The 20,579-nt window shown below is 38.0% G+C and overlaps 1 long non-coding RNA gene across 6 annotated transcripts; it reads left to right on the top strand.

Moving 5' to 3' along the window:
- Positions 1–14,482: 14,482 nt before the first annotated feature.
- LOC110795344 (uncharacterized) lies at positions 14,483–19,141 on the top strand. 6 transcript variants are annotated; one of them, XR_002535229.2, is made up of 7 exons: positions 14,483–14,973; positions 15,172–15,258; positions 15,585–15,732; positions 16,670–16,807; positions 16,898–17,761; positions 18,272–18,389; positions 18,910–19,141. It is a non-coding gene; the product is annotated as an uncharacterized lncRNA (long non-coding RNA). The 6 variants fall into 6 exon arrangements; XR_002535228.2 differs by having other exon boundaries at positions 15,172–15,262; XR_008919186.1 differs by lacking the exon at positions 15,585–15,732 and having other exon boundaries at positions 14,484–14,755; positions 14,862–14,973.
- Positions 19,142–20,579: the final 1,438 nt, after the last annotated feature.

Below are 20,579 nucleotides of genomic sequence, written 5' to 3'. Positions count from 1 at the left end.
TTTCTATAATTTCTAAACAAAATGCTCAACTACCACCAAACTAAACCAAATTCGTCAAAGCTATTTGAAAAGTAATTTCAGAATATCTTTTCAACAATATATATATATATATATATATATATATATATATATATATAAAGAGTTGCAAAACTTAGTGGGAGCTTAGTGTTTGTTATTCTACAAACTAAGGCCCAAGTATAGATATATGTTTCATTGTGATTTATTCAAATGACACACAAGGGTATTGTTTCTACCACGAATTTTTGAGAACATAATGTTTGTTTGCTCGAAATAATGTCCTTTTGGAGATTCGTTTCCAAAATGACAAGTGAGAGAAAATAGACCTGGAAAGGTCTTCGAGGCGAACAACAAACATAAACGGACATTCCGGAGGCTTTTAGAAGTTCTTCAGAAAATCCGAACACTTATGCTTTAAAGAATAGACATCTCTTAGAAGACTTTACAAAGTGCTTCAAGAAGAACAGAATATACAAAGGACTTTCAAAGTGTCTGTTGATATTCTATTTGTTTGATGTTCTATACCCAAGTAGGCATAGAGTTCAAGTCACTGAAACTATGAGATTCTTCTATTAGATAGTGAAGAAACATGGAGTTCAGGTCACGGAAGCTATGCGATTCTTCTATTAGATAGTGAAGAAACCTACAACTTGCAGTCAAACTATTATCATGTAGACTAATGAGTTTGTGACTTGTAAGAGAGCTATAACGAAACCTAGATTCCCTAAAATGGTTAGAGGCCACATATAGACTCAAATGTTTTAGATGGTTAAAGGCCATAAAACATAACCAATGTTTTGATGACAAAATTGACATTTTGTTGATTTGCAAGAATAGTTTCACACCTATTGGTTGCAAGTTTGTTTTAAGAAAAAAAAAACCATCAAACATGAAATTGTGTCTTCACACACAAAGCTAGATTGGTTGCTAAAGGTTACAAGCAAATTCACGGCGTGGATTGTGTTGAAGCCTCGTGCATAATCGTAATGCTCAAGTCTACAAATGAAGCAATGATTTCATATTGGTACATATGGCAATTGGATGAAAAAACATCTTCCTCAATCAAATGTTGGAAGAAACTATGTACATGGCATGTTATAGGATTTGTGGATCCAAATAAATGCTTGAAAGGGAAAGCTAGCTTATGAAATCTATGTACAGATTTAAGCAAGCAATTGGGAATTAGAATTGTATTTTAGTGAAACTAATAAAGTATTGTAGTTTCATAAAATGTACATGATTCTTATAGATATATAAGAAGTTTAGTGGGAGTATGTAAAACTTAATTGGTCCTATGTGTATCACACACATATCTCTCTATTGTGAAATAACATTCAAATGCTAATGACTTAGATTTGAAATTATTCATCAATGATGGACCAAGGCGAAACTTAGTACATACTGGGTACTAAGATCTATTTACAAAGATCTCATAATATTGTTTTAGATTAAGTAATGGCATTTACTAAATCAAACACGAAAGACTCCATTGGAGATATTCGACCCATATGAATAAATCTAAGTAAAGAATGTTTGAACTATGTATAAGCATTTACTAAGTTAAACATCAAAGAGTCTAAATGAGATTCTTAACTTATATTATATGTCAAAGAATTTAGCTGGATTTAGTATCTACTAAAACTAGATGAGCTAAAGTTACATGAATAGAATTCAATTGGGAATTATTCTTTAAAAGAATTTATCATGTATGATATAAATATGAGGATCGCCAAAAATGTATCGTATGGCTTTAGGCATGACGAACACATACCAATCTCTATTCGTCTAAGTAAAGATCAACTAGATTGAGATCAAGAAAAACTTATGGTACTTGTAAAGGTACATAGGAATAGTTCTTGATTCAAGGAAATAAAGATATGCTAAATATTGATGCTACACGCATAAATACTGGCAAAGGATCAAGCAAGATCCCTTTGGAGTTAAACCATTGGCAAGGACGATTTGTAGAGCATCGTGTTTTGAAATGGCAACATGGATTGGAGACCATGAGTCGTTGCGTGGGAAATTAAATATTAATTTCTATGTTCTAAGATAAAGCTGGAAAGTCTTCCACATATCTTTGAACTGCTTGGATAAGTAAATCCAAACAAAGCATCACTAGCAACCTATACAGTTGAAGTAAAAGTAATTATTGCCTAAGAAGCAATAAAACAGGGTTGTTTATGTTAAAGAGTTCTTCACTGAACTTGGGTAGATCACATGTCTGCTGACTTGATAGTTCTTCATTGCAAAATGCGTAGAACCATTGTTGTAGCAAGAAAGACTAGATCACAAAATAAACATACTCAAAAGATCTTATCATCCTATCTCGATGAAACATTCGATGAAAAGGATATTAAGATTGGAAAAACATGATAACTAAACCTATGCAACAAGTGAGAGGCAACACTCACATTGTAGCACTGGAAATCAAGCATAACTTTGAATTCCATGAAGTGTTTTAAGGTTGGGTTTGAGGCCCATGGTTGTAAAACATTGGGGTTGAACATTTATCATATATGAAATGTATTTTCATATTCCATTTAATCTTGGTTTAGTATTAAATGTTGAGTCCCTTCAAATTGACGATATATTCAAGATAGACTGTCAGGACTAGTCCTGTGACTAAGAAATGTCTATCAAGTGAACTTGAATGTCAAAAGTTGAAAATGGTCCCTGGTCGAAGTTTTCTATAAAGATGGACGCATAGAAAATGTTAGACGACTAGAATGCAAGATGACTAGTTGTTCTGTTTCTTGAACTATGTGGACATGGCAATGTCGCAATCATTTGCATAGATACTTACTTTGGGAAAACTAGTATCGGACAGACCTATGAAACTTTATTGTAAGAGATGAAAATCTGTCATAAGTAAATTTCAATAAAATTATTAGACACTAATCCTCAATACCTGAGTGATTTGAGATTACTTGTTTGAGAACTGGTTGCTTTGACATTGTCAACCGTCGCACCGTAAAAGGAGGCTATAAAGGCAACGCTCGGGTAATCACCTATCAAACGTAGTCTAATATCAAGATTGCAAGATTGGTATTGTCCTCCCATAAATCGGGACGAGATGCTGAAAGTTGTACAAGGCCACTCGGAGAGCTAGAAACTGTAAAATGCACGGTCGTGCTCAGATGAATCATAGGCTATGATTATCTGTTTATTTGATCAGTTGAACTTTGAAACCGAGAAACACCTCTAGACATAATAAGGATGACAACTTTTACCTTATGTTTAAGAGCAAGCATCAAGAGAGAAAGGAATTAGGAAATGCACACTTGTCCCTAATGACAAGTGGGCGACAAAAGGAAATAATGTTAGGTTATGATACATATGACAGTTCATAAATCATGCGGAAAAACCATAAAGCCAGGAAAGCATATTATTTACACATAATCATTTAGCATAGAATAGATGCATACATGTTGCAGCGTGCCTTCCCTAGCTGCGCCCGAACCGAACAAGAACAAGTCTTTAGGACTCCAAATGTCGTCCCTCCATAGATAGTCCACAGTACGTTCGGATCCGCCTCAAGTTAGACCAACTAGAATCGCCCTTAAGGTTACTAGGAATTTCGGCTAGTGTTTGCAAGTGTATGGTTGATTTTTATTTCAAAAACTTACCCTTTGAATACTTCAATCGTACATGCAAATAATTACCCTAGGCCCTTATTTATAGAGGTATGGAAAAGGAACTGGAATCCTATTAGGATACTAATTAGTTAAACTAGAATCCTAGTAGGACTCTAACTAATTAATTTTATCCTTTTAGGATTAGGAATTTAATTATCAAACAAATCCTACACAATTTAGGTTTCGTATGTGAACACAAACTCTACACGAGCATGACCCACGAGCGTGCAGGCCATGCCCGCGCACAGCCCACACGGCCGCTCGGCCCACGCGAGCCGCAAGCCCACGCGAGCAGCAGCACAGCTCGCAGCCCATTGTTGCGCGCGCTGCGCGCGCTGCCATGGCCTGCTGGGTCTGGCCTTGCGCTGGGCCTGGCGTGGCCTTGGTTGTTCGCGTGGCGCGCTAGGCTTGCTGGGCGATGGCCTGGCTTCGTGCTGGGCCCTCGTCCGGCAGGCCTCGTCCGATGCTTATTCGTATGATACGCTTCCGATTAAATTCCCGGTTCCGGAATTCATTTCTGATACGAACAATATTTAATATTTCCGATTCCGGAATTAATTTCCGTTTCGAACAAATATTTAATATTTCCGTTTCCGAAATTATTTTCCGATTCCGATAATATTTCCGATTCTGACAATATTTCCGTTTCCGGCAATATTTCCGATTCCGGCAATATTTCCATTTCCGATAATATTTTCGGATACGTACCATGTTTCCGTTTCCGGCAACATCTACGACTTGGATAATATTTATATTTCCGATACGATCCATATTTCCGTTTCCGGCAATATCATCGTTTCCGGAGTATTCATTTCTTGCTTGTGACGATCTCAGCTCCCACTGAAACCAAGATCCTTCGATTCCGAATATCCATAGATAGAGTATTTAATGCCATTAAATACTTGATCCGTTTACGTACTATTTGTGTGACCCTACGGGTTCAGTCAAGAGTAAGCTGTAGATTAATATTATTAATTCCACTTGAACTGAAGCGGCCTCTAGCTAGGCATTCAGCTCACTTGATCTCACTGAATTATTAACTTGTTAATTAATACTGAACCTCACTTATTAGACTTAACATAGAATGCATACTTGGACCAAGGGCATTATTTCCTTCAGTCTCCCACTTGTCCTTAGGGACAAGTGTGCATTTCCTAATTCCTTTGTTGCTCGATGCTTGCTCTTGAACATAAGGTAAGAGTTGTCATCCTTATTATGTCCAGAGGTGTTTCTCGATTTCAGAGTTCAACTGATCAAATAAACAGATAATCATAGCCTATGATTCATCCGAGCACGGCCATGCATTTCACAGTTTCTAGCTCTCCGAGTGGCCTTGTACAACTTTTAAGCATCTCATCCCAATTTATGGGAGGACAATCCCAATCTTGCGATCTTGAGATTAGACTTCGTTTGATAGGTGATTACCTGAGCGTTGCCTTTATAGCCTCCTTTTACGGTGCGACGGTTGGTCAACGTCAAAGCAACCAGTTCTCAAACAAGTAATCTCAAATCACTCAGGTATTGAGGATTTAGTGTCTAATAATTTTAATGAAATTTACTTATGACAGATTTTCATCTCTTACAGTAAAGTTTCATAGGTCTGTCTGATACTAGTCTTCCCAAAGTAAGTATCTATGCAAATGATTATGACATTGCCATGTCCACATAGTTCAAGAAATAGAACTACTAGTCATCTTGCATTCTAATCGTCTAACGTTTTCTATGCGTCCAATTTTATAGAAAACTCCGACTAGGGAACCTTTGACATTCAAGTTCACTTGATAGACATTTCTTAGTCACAGGACTGGTCCTGACAGTCTATCTTGAATATATCGTCAAATTGAAGGGACTCATCATTTAATAAACCACAAATTAAATGGAAAAATGAATTCTCTTCATTTATTGTGAATGATTAACCAATAATTTTTTACAAAGATTTAAACTCTAAAACTTTAAAACATTAAACAAGGATATCAAAGCCATTCTCCAATATGCTTGATTCCCATAGCTGCAGTGTGCGAGTTGTGCTTCGCCTGCGGTAGAGGTTTAGTCAATGGATCTGATATGTTGTCATCAGTTCCAATCTTGCTTATCTCGACTTCTTTCTTTCAACGAATTCTCGTAGAAGGTGAAATCTACGAAGTACATGCTTGACTCTCTGGTGGTGTCTAGGCTCCTTTGCCTGTGCAATAGCTCCGTTATTATCACAATACAGGGCTATTGGTCCTTTAATGGAGGGGACTACACCAAGTTCACCTATGAACTTCCTTAGCCATATAGCTTCCTTTGCTGCTTCATGTGCAGCAATGTACTCCGCTTCAGTTGTAGAATCCGCAATGGTGCTTTGCTTATTACTTTTCCAGCTTACTGCACCTCCGTTGAGGCAGAAGACAATCCCAGACTGTGATCTGAAATCATCTTTGTCGGTTTGGAAACTTGCGTCCGTATAGCCTTTAACAATTAATTCATCATCTCCACCATAGACCAAGAAGTCATCTTTGTGCCTTTTCAGGTACTTCAGAATATTCTTGGCAGCAGTCCAATGCGCCTCTCCTGGGTCTGACTGGTATCTACTCGTAGCACTGAGTGCGTACGCAACATCCGGGCGTGTACATATCATAGCATACATTATTGAACCAATCAATGATGCATATGGAATCCCATTCATTCGTCTACGCTCATCAAGTGTTTTTGGGCACTGAGTCTTGCTTAGAGTTATTCCATGAGACATGGGTAGGTAGCCTCGCTTGGAGTCTGCCATCTTGAACCTATCAAGCACCTTATTGATATAAGTGCTTTGACTAAGTCCAATCATCTTTTTAGATCTATCTCTGTAAATCTTGATGCCCAATATGTACTGTGCTTCTCCTAGATCCTTCATCGAAAAACATTTCCCAAGCCAAATCTTGACAGAGTTCAACATAGGAATGTCATTTCCGATAAGTAATATGTCGTCGACATATAATACTAGGAAAGCAATTTTGCTCCCACTGACCTTCTTGTATACACAAGATTCGTCTGCGTTCTTGATGAAACCAAAGTCACTGACTGCTTCATCAAAACGTATATTCCAGCTCCTGGATGCCTGCTTCAATCCGTAGATTGATTTCTTTAGCTTGCATACCTTTTTAGCATTCTTTGGATCCTCAACACCTTCAGGCTGTGTCATAAACACAGTTTCTGTTAAAACGCCGTTTAAGAAAGAAGTTTTGACATCCATCTGCCATATTTCGTAATCGTAATATGCAGCGATTTCTAACATTATCCGAATAGACTTTAGCATTGCAACTGGTGAAAAGGTTTCATCGTAATCCACGCCGTGGACTTGCCTGTAACCTTTTGCAACCAATCTAGCTTTGAAAACTTCAAGTTTCCCATCCTTGTCCTTTTTCAGTTTGAAAACCCATTTGCTTCCAATGGCTTGGTAGCCATCTGGCAAATCGACCAAATCCCATACTTGGTTTTCAGACATGGAGTCTAATTCAGATTGCATGGCTTCTTTCCATTGCTTGGAGCTAGGGCTCGTCATAGCTTGTTTGTAAGTCGCAGGTTCATCACTTTCAAGTAATAGAACGTCATAGCTCTCGTTCGTCAAAATACCTAAGTACCTTTCCGGTTGAGATCTATATCTTTGCGATCTACGCGGGGTAACATTTCTAGATTGACCATGATTCTCACCAGATTCTTCTAAAGATCTCTGAGTTTCATCCTGAATGTCATCTTGAGCATTCTCTAGAGTTTGTTGTTCGACTCGAATTTCTTCGAGGTCTACTTTTCTCCCACTTGTCATTTTGGAAATGTGATCTTTCTCCAAAAAGACACCATCTTGAGCAACAAACACCTTGTTCTCAGATGTATTGTAGAAGTAATACCCCTTTGTTTCCTTTGGATAGCCCACAAGGATACATTTGTCAGATTTTGGATGAAGTTTGTCTGAAATTAATCGTTTGGCGTATACTTCACATCCCCAAATCTTAAGAAAAGACACTTTTGGAGGCTTTCCAAACCATAACTCATATGGAGTCTTTTCGACAGCTTTAGATGGAGCTCTATTTATAGTGAGTGCAGCTGTATTTAGTGCATGTCCCCAAAATTCTAATGGAAGTTCGGCCTGACCCATCATTGACCTGACCATGTCTAGCAAGGTTCTGTTCCTCCGTTCCGACACACCGTTCCATTGTGGTGTTCCAGGAGGAGTCAATTCTGATAGAATTCCACATTCTTTCAGATGGTCATCAAATTCATATCTCAGATATTCACCGCCTCTATCAGACCGCAGTGCCTTAATCTTCTTGCCTAATTGATTCTCTACTTCACTCTGAAATTCCTTGAATTTGTCAAAGGATTCAGACTTATGCTTCATTAGGTAGACATAACCATATCTACTAAAGTCATCAGTGAAAGTGATAAAGTAGCTGAAACCACCTCTAGCATTTGTACTCATTGGTCCACATACATCTGTATGGATTAAACCCAATAGTTCATTTGCTCTTTCTCCAACTTTAGAGAAAGGTTGCTTTGTCATTTTGCCAAGTAAACATGATTCGCATTTACCATAATCCTCTAAGTCAAATGGTTCTAAAATTCCTTCCTTTTGAAGTCTTTCTAAGCGTTTCAAGTTTATATGGCCCAATCGACAATGCCACAGATAGGTGATATCTGAATCATCCTTTTTGGCCTTTTTGGTATTTATGTTATAAACTTGTTTGCCGTGATCTAATAAATAAAGTCCATTGACTAATCTAGCAGATCCATAAAACATCTCTTTAAAATAAAACGAACAACTATTGTCTTTTATTAAAAAGGAAAATCCCTTAGCATCTAAGCAAGAAACTGAAATGATGTTTTTAGTAAGGCTTGGAACATGGAAACATTCTTCCAGTTCCAAAACTAGCCCGGAGGGCAACGACAAAGAATAAGTTCCTACAGCTAATACAGCAATCCGTGCTCCATTTCCCACTCGTAGGTCGACTTCACCCTTGCTTAACTTTCTACTTCTTCTTAGTCCCTGTGGATTGGAACATAAGTGTGAGCCACAACCTGTATCTAATACCCAAGAAGTTGAATTAGCAAGTATACAGTCTATAACGAAAATACCTGAAGATGGAACGACTGTTCCGTTCTTCTGATCTTCCTTTAGCTTCAAGCAATCTCTCTTCCAATGCCCCTTTTTCTTGCAGTAGAAGCATTCAGATTCAGAAGTGGGTTGACTGACCTTCCTCTTTACAGATTTGGCGCCAGTTTGCTTAGTTGGGCTGGCCTTGTTGCCACCTTTCTTAGCATTCCTCTTCTTTCCAGATTTCTTGAACTTGCCCCCACGCACCATAAGCACATCTTGCTTATCACTTTTGAGCGTCTTTTCAGCGGTTTTCAGCATACCGTGAAGCTCAGTGAGCGTTTTGTCCAGACTATTCATACTGTAGTTCAGTTTAAACTGATCATATCCGTTATGAAGAGAATGGAGGATGGTGTCTACAGCCATTTCTTGAGAGAATTGCTGATCCAGCCGACTCATATTCTCAATGAGTCCAATCATTTTGAGAACATGTGGACTTACGGGCTCGCCTTTCTTAAGCTTGGTCTCAAGAATTTGCCTATGAGTCTCGAATCTTTCGACTCGAGCCAGATCTAAGAACATGTTCTTCAACTCACTGATGATTGTGAAAGCATCTGAGTTGATGAACGTTTTCTGCAGATCTGCACTCATGGTGGCGAGCATTAGACATTTCACATCCTTGTTGGCATCAATCCAACGATTGAGGGCTGCCTGAGTGACCCCGTCGCCTGCGGCTTCGGGCATCGCCTCTTCCAGGACATACTCCTTTTCTTCCTGCATAAGAACTATTTGCAAGTCCCTTTGCCAGTCAAGGAAGTTTTTCCCGTTCAACTTCTCTTTCGAGAATTGACCGAATGTTGAATGAATTGTTGTTTGCCATAATTAAAACTACAATTGAAAATAATAAACAAATAAATAATCATTCACAGTTTCTCTTAATAAACTTAAATTCTAGCATACATGCATAATTCAATGTTCATTAAGCATTTTATTCAAGTTATGTGTTCCGGCAGGTGTGAATAAAATGATTCCAAGATCCTAAAATCATTGAAGAACTAAGCACAGTTTGTCGACTTAATCCTAAAACATCTTAGGTAAGCAAAAGCCTTTTGCTAATAGTCTAGAAACTATTCTTGGTTGATAGGTACGTCTAAGAACTTATTAGGTAAACCTATCGATTTTGCCACGACATAAAAGGACTCCTTACTTATATCGTTGAGTTTCACCAAAACTAACATGTACTCACAATTATTTGTGTACCTTGCCCCTTTATGACCAATAAGTAACACCTCGCTGAGCGAAAACTATTACTAGATTGATGTAAAGGATATCCAAGCAAGTGTATATTTTGGCATGGCACCGTTTAACTCAATTTTTAAGTTTGGAACTTAAGGCTCTTACTATGTTGGTTAGATTTTAAGTGAACTAAAATCCTTAATCATGCAACATAATCAAGCTTTGATCTCATGCATTTTAAGACATATTTAAAAGCAATAAATAACTTAAAACATGCATAAGATAAATGTGATCTAGTATGGCCCGACTTCATCTTGAAGCTTCAACTTCAAAGCCCGTCTTGAAAATCTCCGTGGGAGGCACCATTTTCTTCAAATAGGATAAGCTATAATTAAAACTAATTACAACTATTTGATGGTACGCAGACCATATTTGAATTGAAAAACAACTTTGGTACTTTAGACCAATTACATTCAAATTAATGGTACGCAGACCATATTTTCTATCCTATTTGGGCCATACTAGTCACTTCATAACCTGCAAAACAGTACATATACAATATATACCATTCACCCATTCATTATCATGAATGGCCCACATAGCTGGTTAGTAAAACACATTATGCATCACATAAACATTTGCAGCAATTAATCAAGGGCACCAATAATCTACAAATTATTCAGTCCTTATTAATTCTAATCAAGTTGTTTTAACCTTAAGGATTTGTAGACCTAATCAAAAGTATATGACTAAAAGGGCTCCCACTTAAACCAATAAATTCATATGCTTTACTAATTTTAAACATAAAAATGTATTTCTAGTATAACCGGAAACATACAAATTTAATTAAAATTTAAAGCTCATATAAATTTATAATTGAATCCATAAATTTAATTTAATTTCAATCGTATTTAAATTAATTCATGATTTTAATTTTAGTAAAATAATTAGAATAAATAAAATTTATTATAATTACAATATTCAAAATTAAAATCCAAGAAAATAATTTAAATTATTAATTTTAAAATTAATCAAAATTACGTAAACTGAAAATTTCAAATTAAAATTTCAAAACGATCTAATCGCAACGCAACAACCCCACGCAACGCACGCCCATGGGCCACACGCTGCTGCTCCCCATCGCAAGGCGCGCGCCAGCGCTCGTCGCAACAAGCATGCTGCTAACCATCGCTGGGCGCAGCGCTCGTCGCACGTCGCAACAAGCACGCTGCACGCCATCGTTGGGCGCAGCGCTCGTCGCACGTCGAAACAAGCACGCTGCACGCCATCGCTGGGCGCAGCGCTCGTCGCACGTCGCAACAAGCACGCTGCTCGCAATCGCTGGGCGCAGCGCTCGTTGCTCGCGAGCTTGCGCTCGCTGCGCGCGAGGCTCCGCACGCTTGCGTGAGGCAGTGCGCGCTGTGGCGCAGCTCGCTTGCTGCCCACACGCGACTGCTCGTGCCTTGCTCTCGCCCTTGCCCATGCGCCCATTGCTCACAGCCCACAACACAAGGCAGGGCTGCTGCCTTGTGCTCGTGCACCATGCCCTTGCTCGCTGCATTCGTACCGCATGGGCGACGAGCTCCCTTGCTCGTCGTCGCATGCCCGCACTATACAACACCCCTTAAGGGTAACACGTAGCGTCCATTGCTTTGTGCGTGCAAGTTATATGAGCGAATCGCATAAAAATTAAAAATTTATTTTCAAAATTAATGACAAACTAATAAATCATATTAATTTCATAATTTTAGGGCGAAAAATCGAAAATTTATTATTTAATTGATTTCCGATTAACATGGATTCAAGTCTAGGTCATAAAAATTTAAAATTTAACATAAATTTACAATTTTTATGGTGGTTTTTAATCATAGGTATCTAATTAAATTATAACTAATTATGAAAATCAAATTAATTCTAAATTATTCCAATTTTCAACAAATTAATCATAATTACAAATCAGATTGCATAATTAACAAGGCTAGGCAATCAAACTTGTTAAACATATACAGTAGGTCAATCAAAAATTCAAGATTTATCAACAAGAATCGCAAATATTTAATTTAACATCTTAAATTTACGAAATTTTGCATTCGAAAACTAAAACCTCCGAAAAGTCATAGTTAGGCTTCGAATTTGAGAATTCTGGGTTCGGCCGAAAAATACTAATTTTGTCAAAATTTTAGAATGCCTTTTACATGCGGAATTGACACAAAAATCACTCGATTTGGATGAGTAACGAAGAAACTGCTGAAAAACTGCGTACGTATAATTAAATAAACGCAATTTGCAATTAATTAACAATTACGAAAATTAATCACCCCTTTTAATTCTTGCAAATTTGTAATATTTAACCATGTTCATGCAATTTAGATTATGAAAATAATAAGAGGCTCGTGATACCACTGTTAGGTTATGATACATATGACAGTTCATAAATCATGCAGAAAAACCATAAAGCCAGGAAAGCATATTATTTACACATAATCATTTAGCATAGAATAGATGCATACATGTTGCAGCGTGCCTTTCCTAGCTGCGCCCGAACCGAACAAGAACAAGTCTTTAGGACTCCAAATGTCGTCCCTCCGTAGATAGTCCACAGTACGTCCGGATCCGCCTCAAGTTAGACCAACTAGAATCGCCCTTAAGGTTACTAGGAATTTCGGCTAGTGTTTGATAGTGTATGGTTGATTTTTATTTCAAAAACTTACCCTTTGAATACTTCAATCGTACCTGCAAATAATTACCCTAGGCCCTTATTTATAGAGGTATGGAAAAGGAACTGGAATCCTATTAGGATACTAATTAGTTAAACTAGAATCCTAGTAGGACTCTAACTAATTAATTTTATCCTTTTAGGATTAGGAATTTAATTATCAAACAAATCCTACACAATTTAGGTTTCGTATGTGAACACAAACTCTACACGAGCATGACCTACGAGCGTGCAGGCCATGCCCGCGCACAGCCCACACGGCCGCTCGGCCCACGCGAGCCGCAAGCCCACGCGAGCAGCAGCACAGCTCGTAGCCCATTGCTGCGCGCGCTGCCATGGCCTGCTGGGCCTGGCCTTGCGCTGGGCCTGGCGTGGCCTTGGCTGTTCGTGTGGCGCGCTTGGCTTGCTGGGCGATGGCCTGGCTTCGTGCTGGGCCCTCGTCCGGCAGGCCTCGTCCGATGCTTATTCGTACGATACGCTTCCGATTAAATTCCCGGTTCCGGAATTCATTTCCGATACGAACAATATTTAATATTTCCGATTCCGGAATTAATTTCCGTTTCGAACAAATATTTAATATTTCCGTTTCCGAAATTATTTTCCGATTCCGATAATATTTCCGATTCTGACAATATTTCCGTTTCCGGCAATATTTCCGATTCCGGCAATATTTCCATTTCCGATAATATTTTCCGATACGTACCATGTTTCCGTTTCCGGCAACATCTACGACTTGGATAATATTTATATTTCCGATACGATCCATATTTCCGTTTCCGGCAATATCATCGTTTCCGGAGTATTCATTTCTTGCTTGTGACGATCTCAGCTCCCACTGAAACCAAGATCCGTCGATTCCGAATATCCATAGATAGAGTATTTAATGCCATTAAATACTTGATCCGTTTACGTACTATTTGTGTGACCCTACGGGTTCAGTCAAGAGTAAGCTGTGGATTAATATCATTAATTCCACTTGAACTGAAGCGGCCTCTAGCTAGGCATTCAGCTCACTTGATCTCACTGAATTATTAACTTATTAATTAATACTGAACCGCACTTATTAGACTTAACATAGAATGCATACTTGGACCAAGGGCATTATTTCCTTACTCTTGACTGAACCCGTAGGGTCACACAAATAGTACGTAAACGGATCAAGTATTTAACGGCATTAAATACTCCATCTATGGATATTCGGAATCGACAGATCTTGGTTCCGGTGGGAGCTGAGATCGTCAAAGGCAAATAATGAATACTCCGGAAACGATGATATTAACGGAAACGAAAATATGGATCGTATCGGAAATATAAATATTATCCAAGTCGTAGATGTTGCCGGAAACGGAAAACATGGTACGTATCGGAAAATATTATCGGAAATGGAAATATTACCGGAATCGGAAATATTGCCGGAAACGGAAATACTGTCAGAATCGGAAATATTATCGGAATCGGAAAATAATTGTTCGAAACGGAAATTAATTCCGGAATCGGAAATGTTGAATATTGTTCACATCGGAAATGAATTCCGGAATCCGAAAATTAATCGGAAGCGCGTCGTACGAATAAACATCGGACGAGCTTGCTAGACGCAAGGCCTAGCACGAAGCTACACTAGAGGAAAAATCGACATGTGCTTCCCTTCAAATGCGGCTCATTTATTAAATTGGCAGCACTTGACAGCACAAAAATAGAAAAAAAAATATTTTTTCACAAGTGCGGGATCATTTTAGAAAATTGGAAGCACTTGAACTCAAGTGCGGGCTTTACAGTAAAGTGCGGGCTCATCTTGCAAAGAAGCAGCACAAAATATTTCCCAAAAATATTGATTTACCGCTTCTCTCTCTTTCCTGTTCTCTGGTTACTGCTCCACCCAAATTCATTTTCCCGCTTATCTCTTTTCCCCTCTCTGGTTTCTCTCCTTCCTCTCTCGTTGGTTCTGTTCTGGACGCGAAATTCGAAAGTCACAACATTCACTACACAGATCGCACTGTTTTCCCTCACCGTCGCGGCGCCACTGCTGTTCCCCCACCGCCTCGTCGTTTCTGTCCCCCCACCGCCGTGTCGTTTCTGTCCCCCCACCGCCACGTCGTTTCTATTCCCCCTCTTTTTGGATTGACTAATTTCGATTGTTTGAGCTTTTTTGCTGCTATTGTTATCAATAAATTTATAGATTTTCTCTATCATATTATAGAGCTATTTGGGTTTAAATTGGGTCCGCCGCAGCCGAGCCATGGTGTTGGATTGCTTTACTTTATCGCGTTCTCTCTCCTCAGATCATCAATATTTTGCCTTGATTTTCACTGGTAAGTCTTTAATTTATTTAACTTCGTTTATTTTTGGTTGAAAGGAGTTATTTCATTTTAGCTTTGTTATTGTTGTTGCTTTTTTCGATTATTTTTAGGGCTTGGTGGTCTGATGTTGAATGTTTATATGTTTTTTTGGGTGAATTTAGGTTTTAATTGGCTTTTTTCTGGGTTTTTTTTTGTTTCATGTTTCGGAAGTTGGAGAAAGAACGAAGATGATGATGATGAAAAACCCCGCTTCAAAAAGATCGTTTTCGCTTTGTCGCCATTTCCATTGTTGACTTTGTAGGTCCTCTCTCTCACCCTCTTCTCTGAATTGGTTGATTTTAAAGATTTTTTTGTTTCCTGAATTTTAGCACCGACGAAAATTAGAAGGCATGATTTGGGGAAAATTGTTGTATTCGGTTATGCCAGTAATCTCCTTTCGAATTCATCAATTTTATTTGGATTATCATGAATTAGGGTTTCAATTTTACCTTTTTTAATTGTTTGCTTTGGAGCTGGAATTACTTTAGTGTTGCTTTGAATTATGAATACATTTATACGGAATAGCAAGATTTATGCTTGAGTTTGGATGTGAGCTCAAGATTTATGCCCCGCTCTGTTTCCAGTTTCATTGACCATTACCACCAATCCCTGGAGGCTCATTATTCTCTTTGACTATTTCCACATCATTGGGAGCTGCAAAGTTGATATGTGTCTGCACTGTTGAAACTGCTACTTGAGGTGGTGATGATCTCCTCGCTATTTTATTTTCAGGTTGAGAACCATCCCATTCAACTTTATGCTTTCTAGGTTCCCATACCTTGCTTGTGGCTGCCTTAGTACTTTTAACCACCCAGACCCTCTTCCTATGTTAACACACTGGTCTTCTGTGGCCCCATACCTTTCCATAAATTCGGGTTACTTCTATTCTATAATTTTCTCTACTTATATTTATGTTTCTCGTCTTTCTGTTATCTGGTTAGGTTTCATTCATAAAGCTTCTTTTTTTATTTGCTATAAAAGTGTATATATGACTTATCTTCCAACATTGTGAACTTAATTACTTATGAACCTTAGACTATACTCAGACTTTGAATAATTGTTGCTTGTTCTTGATTAAGCTATACATTTTGGCTTGCAAATGTAATTAGCATGAAGTTGTATGAATTCAGATATTTCAGTTCCGAAATATCAGATTAATAATTATCTAATTCTCCACTTGCATCCTTATTTTGATTAATACTTAGTCATGCGTGATTACCTCAGTTGTTTTCGTGGTTGCTTATACTGTATCTGTTTCAGATGGAGTACTACTTTAGTTTAAATGATTCAGAACCAGCCAAAGAGAGACTTAGTAATGCTGTTAACTACATAGTTTTCTTTTGTGTAGTCTGTGTTTGCTTGCTTGATGGTTTTACTTGATGATCCTCTATATCGGTAGAGTGTTTAATGGGAATAAGAGAGCTAGAAGAGTAGAAATCCAGGCTTAATTAATAAGGAGTAGGTGTCAATTTGTGATGGGTGGGAATATCTATTATCTAGTAAGTTAAGTTTGCAGTTTTCTTTTTGTCAAATCCAACCCTTGATTTAATCTTTAGGTTATAGGCTACAAAGATCTTTCCTGTCACCTAGTATTTTCAGAAGAAGATAAGTTTTAGTATTATGATCTTGGAAAAAAAACTTTCTAACCGATTGAGTTGTGCTGATGCAGTGGCGGTGTTGAAAAATCTCAAGAAACAATGGAAAAACACGCCGCCCAACTGGACCAGACATGATCCATGTGGTGAAAAATGGGATGGCATTTCCTGCAACGGCTCGCATGTGACTGATATGTTAGTCTGCTAATAAAGTGTGTTTCTACAACTTACAATCAATCATTCTCAGTCGATTTCTTGATAGTTTTAATTTTGCTAACTGAGCTTTTAACTTTATATTGCAGCTTATTATCAGGTATAAATCTGACAGGTCCATTGCTTGAAGAAATTGTGTCTTTGTCTGAGCTGCAGAGACTGTAAGTTGTACTAATATAACGTTGCTATTGAAAGGTCCATTCTCTGTCTTATGCACTCCTTGGGGATTCACATCATTTTTTGTTGCTCCTCTTTCCTAGTTTCTTTCTAATATGCGTTCATGATTCATTTTCTGGCTGCCTGGATGGAAGGACATGGTAGTTTTTATTTTGTTTGTATCCCTCCTTTTGTACATGTGACTCCGCTATGATGTCCCGATAATGGTATTCTTATATTTCTTGTCATTCTTCTCTACAACTTAGATGATACTTAGCTGATAAAATTATGTTCGTGTAGTTGTTGACATATTGCTCTCGAGGGACGAGATGGAAACATTTACTTGTTTTCTTATGACGTGTGGTTTGTTCTACTGGTTTTTTCTTAGTGGACGGACATTCATCTCATCTACTGCATGGCTTCTGTTGCTGGCCATAAAATTTATTAGGTTTTTTCTTAGGTTTAAACTGATGACATAAAATGTATAAAACCTCAATGGAAACATAATCTACAGACTAAAAGCAGTTTTCAGGTCCGCGACTAAAGATCCTAGATCCTAACGAAAGTTCTAGACATGCACAAGTTGGAGCCGATAAAACTAAATGAGCAGGAGCAACTGCATTTCATGGTCGAGCTCTCTTGTTGCTGCTACAAGATGGGCATTTGTAATGCTTGATGTGCTCAGCTCTGGCAGAGGTGTGATCTTCACACATTTGCCGTGGAACCACGTTTCACAAATGTCGCAGCAAATCCAGAACTCATCTGATGCATAGGATTCTGCACATGCCCCACATAAGGTATCCCCATGCTCATCCTCTTCCGCATCTTTTTCTAAGCCTTCCTCCACATACCTCTGTGGAATAATATCCTTTGCACACTTGTTACCCTGCAATCAAAGGTTTGCTTGAATTTCATCTTCTCATTTTTAAACAAAAGCAGAGATGGCATACTTACATTGGAGATGGGAAAGAAGCTACTACAAGAATATACAAAGTACACGCTGAATTAAAAAGATAAAAGAAGGTTACTGTCTAAGTAAAGCCATCCCTCTGCCTGTTTCTGTCTAGTCCTTCCCCCAAACAGATCAGGATGAAACCTAACTTACTACTCAATACTCATACAAATCGAACAAAAAACTTCTTATATTGGTAGGAACTACATTAGCAGGCTGCTTTCACAAAGAGAGAGTGAAGGGAGAAAATTATTCTAAAGGGAGACTATTAGATTTCATTATTTTGCAGATTTTTTTCATTATCATTATCATTCTTTTTGCTACTTATATTCATAATTCTTAGTATCCTTGTTAGATCTGCAACAACCATATATTACATGGTTTCTAAACAAGGTTGTAGCAGCGAATGACGAAGCTTGAAAGTAAGCAGGTCTGAGAACTAAACGACACTGTGAATTCTTCATCCTTTAAAGGTTAATAATTTAATGCTTCCAGTTTTAATTTTTCTTACTATATGAAGTTTAATATCTTTAATTTCTACTAAATCTATTGTCGTGCTGCTGTAAGTTTTAACGATGAATGTCAACAAAAAAAATGCTAGTTACAACAGATGCTTAATTTCTTTAACAACTTATGGGTTTGCTCAAATTTTGATTAAAAATTGTGTTTTTGTTTAATTTATAGTTTTAATTTTTTTGAGAAGTTCGGTCAATAATTTTTGATTTGATCTCTTGCTAAATTGTGAATTGTAAATTTGATGATTGATATGGAATTATATTTTGGTTAAGGTGCTTCTTGATTAAATCCCCTGGTTTGTTTTATCTACCTTTTTTTTTGTTGATGCAATTAGTGGATTTGGTTTATTATATTCCGGTTAAACTATTTTACTTCGTAGTCTTAGTGATTGACCAGACTTGGTTAGTATGTTATAATTTGTCTAATATTTGGTGTAGATTCCACTAATCAATTCCTCCTATGCCTTTTTTGTTTCAGGTGTGCAAGATACAATTGGAGACATTTTTGTTCAAGATTGGAATGCTTAATGACGTAAAAATTCCAATTTTTATTTTATTTCAGAAGTAGTATATTGATACTTGTATAGAAATAGCTTAATAGACACTAGATTGGTTCATATATATGACGATTGTATGTATATTGTTCTATATACGAAGTATAAGAAATATATGTTGGAGTACTTTGCCAATAAAATTTTCATTTGTGTATACAACCCAAATTTGAAGTATAGATTATCATTTAATAAAATAAAAGCTTTATTGTATTTACTAGTATATCAATAAAATATGAAAAAGTGTGAATGCAAATTGCATGTGCAAATTGCAAATTTCTATGTCAAGTGCGGGCTCATTTTCAATTTTGGCAGCACCAAATATGTCAAGTGCGAGCTCATTTTCAATATTGGCGGCACCAAATATGTCAAGTGCGGGCTCATTTTCCAAATTGGCAGCACCAAATATATCAAGTGCGGGCTCATATTCTAAAATTGGCAGCACAAAATATGTCAAGTGCGGGCACATTTTCCAAATTGGCAGCACTTGAGAAACATCAAGTGCGGGCAGGCCATGTGCTGCACATGTAAAAGCCCGCACTAAACCCCTTAAAATGAGCCCGCACTTGAGGTTTTTTCCTCTAGTGCTAGGCCCAACGCCTAGCGAATCCCGCGCGACCAAAGTAAGCAAAGCCCAAGCGCGAGCAAGGCCCGCAGGCGCGCCCCTCGTGGGCTGCGAGCACTTGATGGGCCTGGGCTCAACGCGCGCGCGCGCATGGCGCCCCTCGTGGGCTGCTGTGCGTGCGTGTGAGTTTGTGCTTGTGTACGAAACCTTGATCGATTATGATTCGTTTAGATTGATTTCCTAAATCTACTAGATAATTAATTAATTGAATTTAAGTTGAATTCAGATTAGTTAATTTGTATCCTAGTAGGATTCTAATATCCGATACCCATACCCTCTATGCTTCCGGAAAAAGTTGGTTCTGATTTAACCATAATCCTTCTGGCGGTTTATGCTATAGCTTCTACTTCTACTTAGCAGCCCAAATAAAGTACTCCCCAAAATCTTCGACGAGCAACCTAGCAAAAGAAACTCTAGCCTGGGGCGAAATACAATCGATTTTTCCATTTAAGTGGTTTTTGCGACTGTTCTACCCTCATTCCAGCGAGGAGCGACTGATTGGAGCTCCGTTAATAATCCAACTGACAAACAAGTTAGGAAACCCTAACTCATGTAGGTGATCATGGTTCACAATTTATAACGAGTTCTTCAAGTATTCATTCAAGTTTTAGGCTTAAAACTCATACTATTATTTGTCATAAAAACCGAAAAACACATAGTACCTTTGGCGCAATTCTAGTTAATTAAACCTAAGGCGGATCCGAGCGTGTTGTGGACTATCTACGGAGGGACGACACTTGGAGTCCTAAAGACTTGTTCTTGTTCGGTTCGGGCGCAGCTAGGGAGGGCACGCTACAAAGAGTATGCATCCTAAATTATGCTAATTGTTATGTGGCAATTAATTAGGAATCCTGGCTTTTATGGTTTATCATGATTTATATTCATTTATATGTATCATAACCTAACATATATATATAATGAAAAGCAAAACATTAGAATACCCTCCTCAGAAGGTTACTGGAGCAAGGGGAG

The sequence above is a fragment of the Spinacia oleracea genome, chromosome 4 (assembly GCF_020520425.1).
Source record: "Spinacia oleracea cultivar Varoflay chromosome 4, BTI_SOV_V1, whole genome shotgun sequence".
NCBI lineage: Eukaryota > Viridiplantae > Streptophyta > Magnoliopsida > Caryophyllales > Amaranthaceae > Spinacia > Spinacia oleracea.
The sequence above is the reverse complement of the archived record's forward strand: the minus strand, read 5'-3'. Positions and strand labels throughout refer to the sequence as shown.